This window comes from Drosophila virilis, chromosome 5, assembly GCF_030788295.1.
Source record: "Drosophila virilis strain 15010-1051.87 chromosome 5, Dvir_AGI_RSII-ME, whole genome shotgun sequence".
In the NCBI taxonomy this organism is placed as follows: Eukaryota; Metazoa; Arthropoda; class Insecta; order Diptera; family Drosophilidae; genus Drosophila; species Drosophila virilis.
The window spans coordinates 22,628,486-22,639,550 of NC_091547.1; the positions used below are offsets into that span (position 1 = coordinate 22,628,486).

Here is an 11,065-nt window from a genome sequence, read left to right on the forward strand (position 1 = left end):
CTTCTAACCTTTAATACGATTTCCTCAAGAATATATACATATATATATTCGAATCAGGATCTTTAGTCGGAAGTTTAAAAGAAATTTTTAAATTTAATAATATCTGCTAGCCAAATTTCAATTTCATTTTATTGTTGTCTAGGGTTCATTCGAGTGGCAACCCCTATTTAGCCCTGGACCATGGTCACTTTGTCTGCAAAGTGTTTCATTTATTTAATGCATTCACAATTTTTTAGACACTTTAACTGCGACTTTTGATTTTCCGGCCTGAGTTATGCGGGACTGCTTAGGGTTGTTTGGGATTTGGACACAAAGCCAGCTCTAGCCAGCTTTTTTTTATGGTACAGCAAGTGAAATAAACAGCACGCGGCCATATAGACAGCGTCTCGTGCTAAAATAGACGGCCAGACGAAAATAAAAACACGCAAATAAAAGGATTTTTCGCGTTTCCTCTTTGTCCTAAACGGGGCTTTATAGGGGTAGAAAATTTGCCCGGATGCCTTGCCAGACGTTGGCTTTTAGCTCTCCGGCGTTAAGATTGCAGTTTTCCGGCTGCTAACTTTCATTAAGGTTTCGGCAAAATGTGCATGCAAAGCTGCTGCTGCTGCTGGTGCCGCGACTAGACAAATTTGATTGAGAATAATGGGCGGAGAGCTTTAGGGGCTGAATATATGGAAAGGGGGCATGCACCAGCAGCAGCTGGTCTGACTGAGGAAAAAGATTCCCTTCGTTTAATTTTGTGAATGTCAATAATACATTTAAGATTGTCCTTAAAAAGTATTTTAAGCCTAATCTGTACTACACAAAAGAGGCATACTTATATGAAAGAGGTCTGTGTGCGACGAACTAACAAGTGAGAGGTCGCCGGTTCAAAACTGGCAGCAATTTTTAACTGGAACTGCTCTCGAAAGTAAACGAGAAAACTCTTCAATTTTATTCGAAAAGTAGGTATTACGAGTAGTAATAGCCTATAACATGGCAGACGAGCTTAAGTACCATTAATATCGAATCCTGTGAGTATACAGGAAACGTCCAATGTTAAACGAATCCAAATTTCTGTTTTTCCATTTTGATATTACTTTTTGGTTGACATATTATCCCAGGGAAACATTTATTAACATTTACTTACCTGCATAATATGACTCATTATGCAACTGCCGCGAATTGATTTCCTTTATTCATGGAAATCAATTCGCGCCAGCTGCACAATGTGTGCGAGCGACAAGCTAAGAGATACAAAAGAGAGCGAGAGAAAGAGAGAGCAAAAGCAGAGAAACGGCCATTTCAATTGAAACTCGGTTAATTTGATGCCCGGCGAGGGCGATGTCGTCTGGGCCACTGAAATCAATGACAGAAATATGAAATGAAAATATAATTGGTAATTTATTGTGTCTACAGATTGTTGCACGAAACTCGAGCAAACCGAGTAAAACAAGTACAAAAAAGCAAAAGCGGCGTTAGCCAGTGCTCGACTAGCAGATACGCTATAGTTAGTTTCGTGGCATAACATATGTTTTTCCTATTCGAATATTATTTACCTTTTGATAACGGTAGTTTTATTAATCGATTGTATTTTGACCAGAATTTTGGGCTACTGATAAACAGTGCTTAAACTTTTAATGGTCAGCAAAACCTTTGCACAACTTGGCATACCCTTTCACAGCCACTAAATGTTGAAAGGGTATTATAATAAATGCACGTACAATATATACGAATTGTCGATCCGTTTGCCTCATGGATATGCATTGCAGTTGTGTTTACAGCAACCGCCTCCTCTCGTGCCACACTGTGCGTCATTGGCATGCAAAGCCACCAGCAGCACTCGGCACCACTCTGCACCACTCCATGGCAACTCAACTCGAGTGCGCACCAATAAAAATCATAAAAATTGTGCCACAATAAAAGCGCAGCGCACTGCAGCGGGTGACTATGGACAAAAAAAATAATAAAGAAAAAGTAAAAACAACACACACACACACTCACAAGCCGACCAAATAAATCACATAACTTTTCAGACATGGGGCCCGCCAAGTCGATGGGCTTGGCCTCGCCCCCCTGCCGCTCTCTACCATAAAAATCGCGTCTGGCAGATGCAGCAGACACCACTGCAGCCGTGGCGGCAGCTGAGGTTGAGGCGGACGTAGTTCCGTCTACGGGCACTGCGAATTATGGGCTTGTGTTCTGCAAATGACAAACATATCAGGAGAGTAAGAGAGGGAGAGGGGGGGGGGGGGGGCAGTGTGTGTGAAAGAAGGGAGAGAGTTTTAGAACATATTCTAGTACTTGTTGTTCAAACATATTGAGAGTCCAATTGGTCAAATCGAAGTCTTAATTTGATCCGGCGACTTCTCCAGTTTGAGACAAGCGCTGATCAGCAAATCAGTTGTTCAATCAAATATTTGTATGTGGTATTATTTATATATTTAAATGATATATAGTGCTTGCTCGTGCTCATGACCGATCATTAATTATGAGTCCTTGTAGGCAAGGAGTCACAACATGCGGGCCATGGCCAAAAACCAAGAAACAATGGCGAGCGCCTAACTTGACGTTGAGACTGAATTGAACTTGATATCTATAAATCAATTGGCGGTACGCAAACAGTCAAAGCAGCTGGCCGAAAACTTTCCATTTTGTTGCGGCGTCGGCGGCTTTTATTAGAAATCGTTCAACATTTGACAATAAATCAGAGCGCGCAGCGACTTCAAAGCGAACTTCAAATTGAATGCGCCGCAACGAGTCGAGCTCAAGTATTCCAACAATGTGCGCAAGACAACGTTGAGATTGTCAACTCTGTGGCAGCTAACTAGCTGCCAAATGTGTGTGCTTGGCCAAGTGTTCGTTCATTAACGCCATTAAACCAGTTTTGACATTTTAATTAAGCCGCTGCAATGTTGCCAGCCGACAGCTGCGCCCGCGCGCTTCAGGACAAGGTCAAGATCATAGATCATAGGCGAGGCGCTTATCGCAGCTAGCAGCAGCTCGCAGCAGCAGAAACAACAACAGCAACATGGCTGCTTATCAGGCATATCAGTCGACGGCATCTGCATCGTTGTTGCCGCATGTCCTGCGTTCAGCAGCGACGGCAACGGCCGCGGCAGCCGCTTCGGCAGCGTCGGGACAAGACACAAAAATTTGCATTTACCAGACTGTCGCCCACTTAATTACGCAGCAACAGCGACGCAGTCGCTGCAACATGTTGCACATTACACTAACAAGCATGCCACAAACAAAGCAGCAGCTAATCCACCCAACAAAAGCAACAACATCCAATAGGGGAGAAACCCCCTTATGAAATTTGCAAATACTCTTATCTTGATCACAAACATTTGAATCATATAGAGAACGTACAACTTTTTTTAAGCTCATGTTAGTTATGTGATTCAAAGAATTTCCACTTATTTTCCACCTGTGGACACGAGCGAATGAAATATGCAATGAGACGTGATATGATTAAATACAATTTTAAATAGATCGAGGCAAATCTTGCTTTCTTTTTCTATTCACAGTCAAAAATAATAATTATTATAATCTTATCGTATATAATATCAATGCAGCTATTCACCCACAGGGGTGTGTAAGTGAAACAAATGAAAAACGATGAGTGGAATGATAAAATAAAATGAAAGTGAATACAGAACTAGAAAAAAATGCAGTTGCACAAAAATAAAACTTGTCTGTTAAAATCCTGTAAAATTTAAAGCCCATTATAGATGATCCTTCATGTTGTCAACGACATATTTGCTGGGTGTACGCAGCGAAACAGATACGTGCAACTAGAAATATTTCGCAACAAATTATTCAACACTTTGCATGCACAGCAAGCGACGGCAGCGGCGTCGTCAGCCACCAACAACAGCAACTTGCAACAGCAGACATGCGGCGACCCTCAGCCGCCCCAGACTTAGAAGCGAGAGCAACCAGACTAGGACCCAGTCCAGGCCAGACCAGGCCCGACAAATGCAACCAACGCAAGGCAGCCGTCCGCCCGCCCGCTCTGCGGACTGTCAACATCTTGTCTTTGGTCTTTGGGCTGCTGTTTGTCATTTTCTTTTTGCTGCCTCCTCTGATGCTGCAGTCGCTGCTGCTGCTGCGGCTTGTTAAATGCTGTTGGAATTTGCCACAGCCGCAGCCCAGCGGATGACAGGCCTAGAGACCGACCTGCTTGCCAGCTGGCATTGGGAAATGGTAAATGGAAAATGGGGAGCTGCTGTGCGTGTAAATCATGCCAATTTAAATGAGTAAAAGTTTTTAGCCTACCTGCAACGCGCGTTTTGACACTTGTCATTTGTGGCATCTGCAGCCTGAAAGCCCCTCAAGCAGCGCTAGACTGTATGACGTCTGCAACGGAAGTGCAGCACTTGTCAGCGCTGTTGGGGCACGGAGGATCTACATTAATCAGCCAACGCGCTGATTGACTAATGTGCCTCACATGTAGGTGCGTGCATGTGTTGCACCTGCGCTGCCCACGCCCGAATGCCCGGCCAGTGCTGCCCCGCCCAGCGTTAACATGTGCCAAGCTGCGTCGTCGAATGACCATTAAAATGTTATCGCTTATTTATCGCTCAGGATGCGTATAGAGTCTGCAGACTCGACATATTATGCCCAGACTTTAGTCTGTTGGCGGTCCTTGCGGCTAATCCGCGCACGCATGCAATGCGCTTGTTGCCTGCCTTGGCAACATTGTTGACAAAGTGTGCAACAAAATGTAGCCAGTATAAAGGAAACAACAACAATATTACAAACAAAACTAGTAAGAGTGCTCTAGTCGGGAGTGCCAAACTGGGAGATACCCCCTCAACGCAGCGCAAAGCTGTCATTGTAAGACTTCTAAGCGAGCTTCCCATATCCCCACACTATGGAAAAACCATTTCTGATTAACTTCGGAGAAATGTCTGAGTTAGCAACAGAGAGAAATAATAACGTTTTAGTTTTAAGACATTTAACAGGGCAAGTTCGGTGTCTTTTGCTTTCGTCAGCTTCAAGGTAAAAATTATGATATCGATTTCAATTTTTATCGATTTCGTGCACGGTGGCCTGTTATCGATAATTTATTGTAGAAGCCTCCTTCTGCCTGTTATCCACATATGCACAACATCAATATGCCCATTTTTTACCATTCTCTATGGGTTTAGGGTATAAAAACATACAACATTATTGCAGAAATATTGTTGCTAATGTTCGCGTGTGCGTTCGAGTTTATGTCTCGTAGCACGTTGCCATAGCACACTGGGCCCAGGTGCATTTGCATGGAAACAAGTTATTTCGTTATTTCCACAGAATGATTAACGAGTTTTTTAGGTTGACCCTTCTACATATCTATATATCCATAAAGATTAAATGTTAATCTTTTAAAAAACTAGATGAAAATATTATGAACGGGATCCATTTTTAATATATTATCAAACTTGATGGGGCAAATATTTTGATAAGTACAGATTATACTATATTCATACTAACAATGAATTTTCAAATATTTATATATTTTTATCGATTTAATCTGTTCTGCATTAAAAGTTAAATAAATATTAGTTCAAATTTTGCGCGTGCTTGTTTAAGTCGAGTGCAAAATGGAATTCGTATCGGAGGGCATCTAATTTATTGATAAAGCGGCTATTCACTTGCCAGCCCATTTCCACTCAATCTCAACCTAATCCATGCCATAACTATTTAAGTAGCAGTCCAAGCCAAGCCCAAACAGACAGGCTGACTGATAGACAGACTGACAGACAGACAGACAGACAGTGCCGACTGCTTGGCTGTCTGCTGTGGTCAGGATAGCCTGGTCCCTATCTGAGCCCAGCTGATTGGTGGGCTGTTGAATGCTAAGTTGACGCTTTGATCTTGTCTAGCGCGTAAATCTGGCGATGCGCTTTGAGATTAAATGCCATTTGTGTGGCAATGTGAATGCCGGCACTCACTCTGACCACAGTCCCTCCACAAGGCGCCCCTCTCCACACCACGCTCCCACTCTGCCCAGCCCGGCTGTGTGCACTTGGCAAATTAAGCAGCAGTTTCAGGTAAGCAGGCAGCCAAGCAGGCAGAGAGGCTGGCCAGGCACCTGTTCATTAAACGGCCGCTGGAAAATTATAGTACAGCGAGTGCAGTAAACAAATGTAATCGACATCCTGTGGCACAAAGGATGCCGACGTTGCCGCAGCCGTTGTGGCCAGCAGGTCTGCTGAAAGTGGCGTCTTCTGCTGTTGGGGGCGCCGAAATGGACTACATAGAGCGCAAAGCCAAATGCAAAAGCAAACAAATACAAAAGCAAAAACAAATAATAAACACAACGAATTTTGATTTACCATGAAATTTAAATGACCCGAACAAAACAGTGAGAGGGGAGCGATGGCGACAGCTTGAGACTTCACTTTGCGTTTTATTGTCAAGGCGCGCAAATATTGTCAAAAGACTTTGAAGTGGAAGGGAACTGGTTGGCTAGGGACCAGTTGAGGCACATTTGCATCTCGCTCTCGTTGCAACGGAAGCGCCAGAGATATGAAAAAAAGATGCCGACAATGGGACAAGGCACGGTGGAAAACTTGTCGCTGTCTGCATTGCTGTGTCTGTTCGTCTGTCCGCCCGTCCGTTCCACAGTTTCAGACCCAAACGCAGTCCTGTTTTTGTTTGCGCCGGCGCTTCAAGTGTCCCTTTGCCGTACGGGCAGCTGCGGGGTTTGCCCACTTGTTTGGATTTAAAAATATATATTTTTTTTAAGTTTACTTAGGACCCGGTCTCGAGACGACACTCGAGCACGCAAAAGTGCCAGGCAATCAACAACAAATTATGAGTGCTACAATTTGCTTAGCCCATGCCACAAGATATGGTAATTGATCGCGGACTTATCGGCACGTTCAGCCAAACGATGCACTTGGTATTGGGCTGGCATTGAACTTTCTTCTGGCTAGTGAGTATAGAGAGTAGTAGAGACAATGCCGACACTCTACTGACCCAGTTGAGTGACGGGGGTCTAAAGAGCAGGCCAAGATAATCATAAGTGCAAATCCTCTACTGACAACACTAGTTAACACACTACCAAAATTGTTGTTTCTTCGATTTCGGTTCTATGGAAAGAAATGGGAATTATTCCTTAAACTCCCAATATATTACATGTTCTCATTCTATAATGCGTAGCGCTTCGATTATTTTATTTTATAATCAATACTTGCGATAGCTATCGAAATTTGTTTGATAATGGACATGATTTCGATCTTTATATACTCTATTTGTTATATAAATATATATATATATTATAATATTACCGATAGATTGGAATATTTTAAAATAATCGATAAATATTTATTTAAGGCAAGACTACAATAAAAACAAAAATTCGTGTCCTTACTCGTAAAATGTAGAAATCTTTAAAAAATTTATTTCTATTGATTTTGGCATTTGGGGTTTGGAATATGTGGTTGCCTAGTGTAATTGACTTGAAAGCAAACAATTTATGATGACCTAAGCCAAACAAAGGCAGCGAATACCCAGAAAAGGGTGCGGTAATCAAAGGAATTGGCCAACAGATTGAGCCAAACGGATAACGGCCAAGTCAGCGCACCAAGACCTAAAAACTGATGACGTTGTTATTGTTGCTTCTGCTGTTGTTGTTGGCCAATGATGATGCTGATGCTGATAATGTACTCGATGAACGATAGAGCACGCCGAGTGCAATAGGAGAAGGGGCAGCAGTGAGCCAAAACCCACGCAAAACTAATGTGAAAGTCAGAGTTGGATGGAGGGGAGCTGGCTAGGTGGATGATGACTGGCGCGAGCTGCAATGTTGACCTTTGAAGCGACTCTCGGCAAACATCTTTATGCTGACTTGAGAGCAATAAATAGCAGCAAGGAATTCAAGTGGAAAAGCATTGCAAATAAATACAAATATCTAGTGGATAAATATTATTTGTGGCGATAACTATGAGCAGATACCAGGCCGAGCTGAGGCTAGGCCAGGCGATGCCAGGCCAGAAACAAAGGCCGTGGCGCATAGCTGTTCGCCCAACTGGGTCAGCAAGTCAAGGACCCAGTTAAAAAGAGCGCTCCAGGGAATCGCACACCCAGCATATTTTCCCATTTATAGAACTCGATAACTCTAAATCGAACTGGTACTGAAATTATGGACAGTAGCAAATAAGTGCATAAATTTTGGTTAGAGAACGCATCAAACTGCAAATCAATGTTGCGATGACTTGTCGTTTTCAAAGGTAGTTGACTTATCGACATGGCGCACAGCTTCGCACAGCTTATCCCACTCCGTTCATGACTCGTTCGTGTTGAAGTTCGCTCCAGCTGTTGTCTTTTTATGCTTTCAGCTGACTCACTTATGTAATAAGAAAATTGGCATAAACATATGTATTAGAACGTCGCGAGGACACTGCAACAAATGGGGTCTAGTATGCGCTGTGTTAACCTTCTACTCTACACACAATTTGCTAACATGCTAGAAAATGTTCAAGAACTGCTGTGTCACCAAAGGGCAAATGCAAAAAACCTATTGAAACTTTCAAGCAAAAGAGTTGAACTTAGTTTTTAGTTGGGCATAGCCAAGAATTTTGTTAGATGAATCACTTAGTTGAGCTTGCGAGCTTACGAATAAAACAATACATGAATATAAAAATCTTTTTAAAAAATAAATAAATAAAATAAATAAAATAAAAATGTATTCTAAATTTTTAAAAACTTTAAGCTCTTTTTTACTTGTGTTAATTGTAGCTTTCTGCTTATGCAAGTTTATAAACTATTTGGTCTTTTTGAATTTCGTTCGCCCATTTTTAATTTAGCAGATATTTCTGATGTGAAACAAGCAAGCGAGAAACCTATTACAAAAATTGCAGCTGTGTGCAGCGATGCAAAGAATTTTTGCTGGTCTTCCCATATCTTTGGCTATCCAATTGCCAAACTGGTAAGTCCACATTAATTACGTGTATTTTATAGCTGTACTGTATGAGAGTGCGCTGAAGGACTCAAGGACTAAAACACAATACAGGCAAGACACAAACCCATACCCGAAGCACACGGCTAATCAGCTCTAATACCGCCCAGCGCCCAATCCGCTTGTCAAAAGTTCCAATGCATTGTTCGCAGCAGCAGCAGCAGCTTTTGGATTGACATCATTAAGACCACACCGCATAGGAGCTGCTCGTGTGGAGAGCCACTCGGCGCGACTTAAGCAGTGGCCAGCTAATAACCGCCAAGAGGGAGGGGGCTGGGGCAGGTAGGCAGGGGTCTCCTCCTGCCGCTGTTGCGTAGAGCCACTTAAGTAAAGACGCTGTGCGTCAGCGTCCATACAGGAACCAGTCAGCAGCGCTTCTTTTCCAACCCCGTCTCCGGTTGTGCTTGTTAGCTGTCAAACTCGAAAATTTGCAATGACAGCAAACATTGGCAGCGCCAGCGCCGGCGTCTGCACCAGTGGCAGTGGCAGATAAGCAGCAGCAAAATGAACGCAGCGCCGTTGCACAAACTAAAAACTCATTGTCAGGCGCTGTCTGTGCCAACGAGGCAAGCAGCAACCCGATCCGCATTGGGGGTGCGTTGCTGCATAATAAACTGAAACTGCAGCAGCAGCACAAGCGCGGCACAGCGGCGGCCAACGGACAGTCGAAGCACCGTCTATAGAGGGCCAGCGGGTCAGAGGCAGGCTCAGACGCAGGCTGGAACAATAGGGCGCCAGCTAGCTGCTTCTGCTGCTGCTACGAGCTGCGTGGCCCGTGGCCAGTGGTATGGCGGCAACTGCCGCAGCGCAAAGAAACAATAAACACACGAAAATAATGTAATGAGTGGCAGCAATGGGACAAGTGCAGCTTAGGCTGAGAGTGCAGCGACAGTGGCACAAACGGTAAGACAAATGTTCAAATTATAAGCAAATATACGAATACGCAGCAGCGGCTGTGGAGAGTTTTTTTTTATGGAAAAAGCATCTCAAAGTATTTGTTTTATTTATTTCTTAAAAATAGATTTGCCAGTGCCGAACCGCTTGCTTGATTTTTTCTGTTCTGAATAATAACATATAAAAAACATTCATTTGCACAAATACATAATACCCTTTTAACGCACTTTCAATGGGTACAGCGCATAAAAAGAAATTTAAAAATTGAAAAATTGATCATGCTGGATTTGAACCGGTAACGTTTAGCTTTATATATAATATATATATATATATATTATATTTTCAAAAACTTCCGCTTAATACTCGATAGTAAAGTAATCTTCAGTATGAAATTATAATTCAACCTACACCTTTTTAATTAATTTTTCAATATAGTAAAGAGCATATTAAATTCATTTTAAAACATGCGCCGTGAGAAACTCGCCGAGTGGGCGGTTACGCTTGGCTTTGGGTAGAGTAACTGCACTGAGGGGAGCTGCCACATGGCATCCATAATTGATGCGCCCTGCATTACTAGACAAAAAGCTTGTGGCAGACAGAGGGCAAACTATGGAAATGCAGAAGGAGAGAGCGGGAGAGAGTGACGGTGAGAGAGCACGACGAGTGCCCTCAAAGGGCAGCAAACAGAACGCTGCTGTCTCCGCTAGTCCCTTTGCAAATGTGGCACATGCAACTGCGCTGTGCGGCAACAATCATCGACGCGGCAGCATCCAGCAAAAGCTCATGCCCCGCTGCTGCTGCTTCTTATTAATTAAGAATTATTTTAATTAACGTAATAAATTTGCGGCCAGGCAAAAAAAGGCTCACAATGCGCACTCGCATAAACATTTTTTTTGTTTGCTTTAATTCTTTGGGGCCAGGTTCGCGACTTTGGACTTGGACTTGGGATGCGGCGTCTGTGGCAGCGACTGAGCTTGCATGTGCGCTTCGTTGCAGCCCCGAAATGTGCGAAAATTTATGTTGCATGCGATTTTGGTGACTTGTTTGCAACTTGTTTGCCATGTTCGATTGAAGCCAAAGCCGAACCACCGAAGCAAGCCAGCAAGTGGGTCATCAGCAGCGGCAGCGGGCACCACTGTGGTTGCCACTGCCGAATTTCAATTAAATGCACATAAATTTAAAATTAGTAATAACTTCGGGACGTGGACCTGGACAAAATGTAGCCAGGCACGCAACGCG

The 11,065-nt window shown here is 43.3% G+C and overlaps 1 long non-coding RNA gene across 2 annotated transcripts in view; it reads left to right on the forward strand.

Moving 5' to 3' along the window:
• LOC116651301 (uncharacterized) overlaps positions 1-9,851 on the forward strand; it is a 218,528-nt gene extending 208,677 nt beyond the window's left edge. Inside the window, exon 7 of one of the 2 annotated variants that reach the window (XR_004304312.2) lies at positions 8,781-9,851. This is a non-coding gene — a long non-coding RNA (uncharacterized lncRNA). The remainder of the gene's footprint in view (positions 1-8,780) is intronic. The other variant, XR_011416869.1, reaches the window with a different exon arrangement.
• Positions 9,852-11,065: the final 1,214 nt, after the last annotated feature.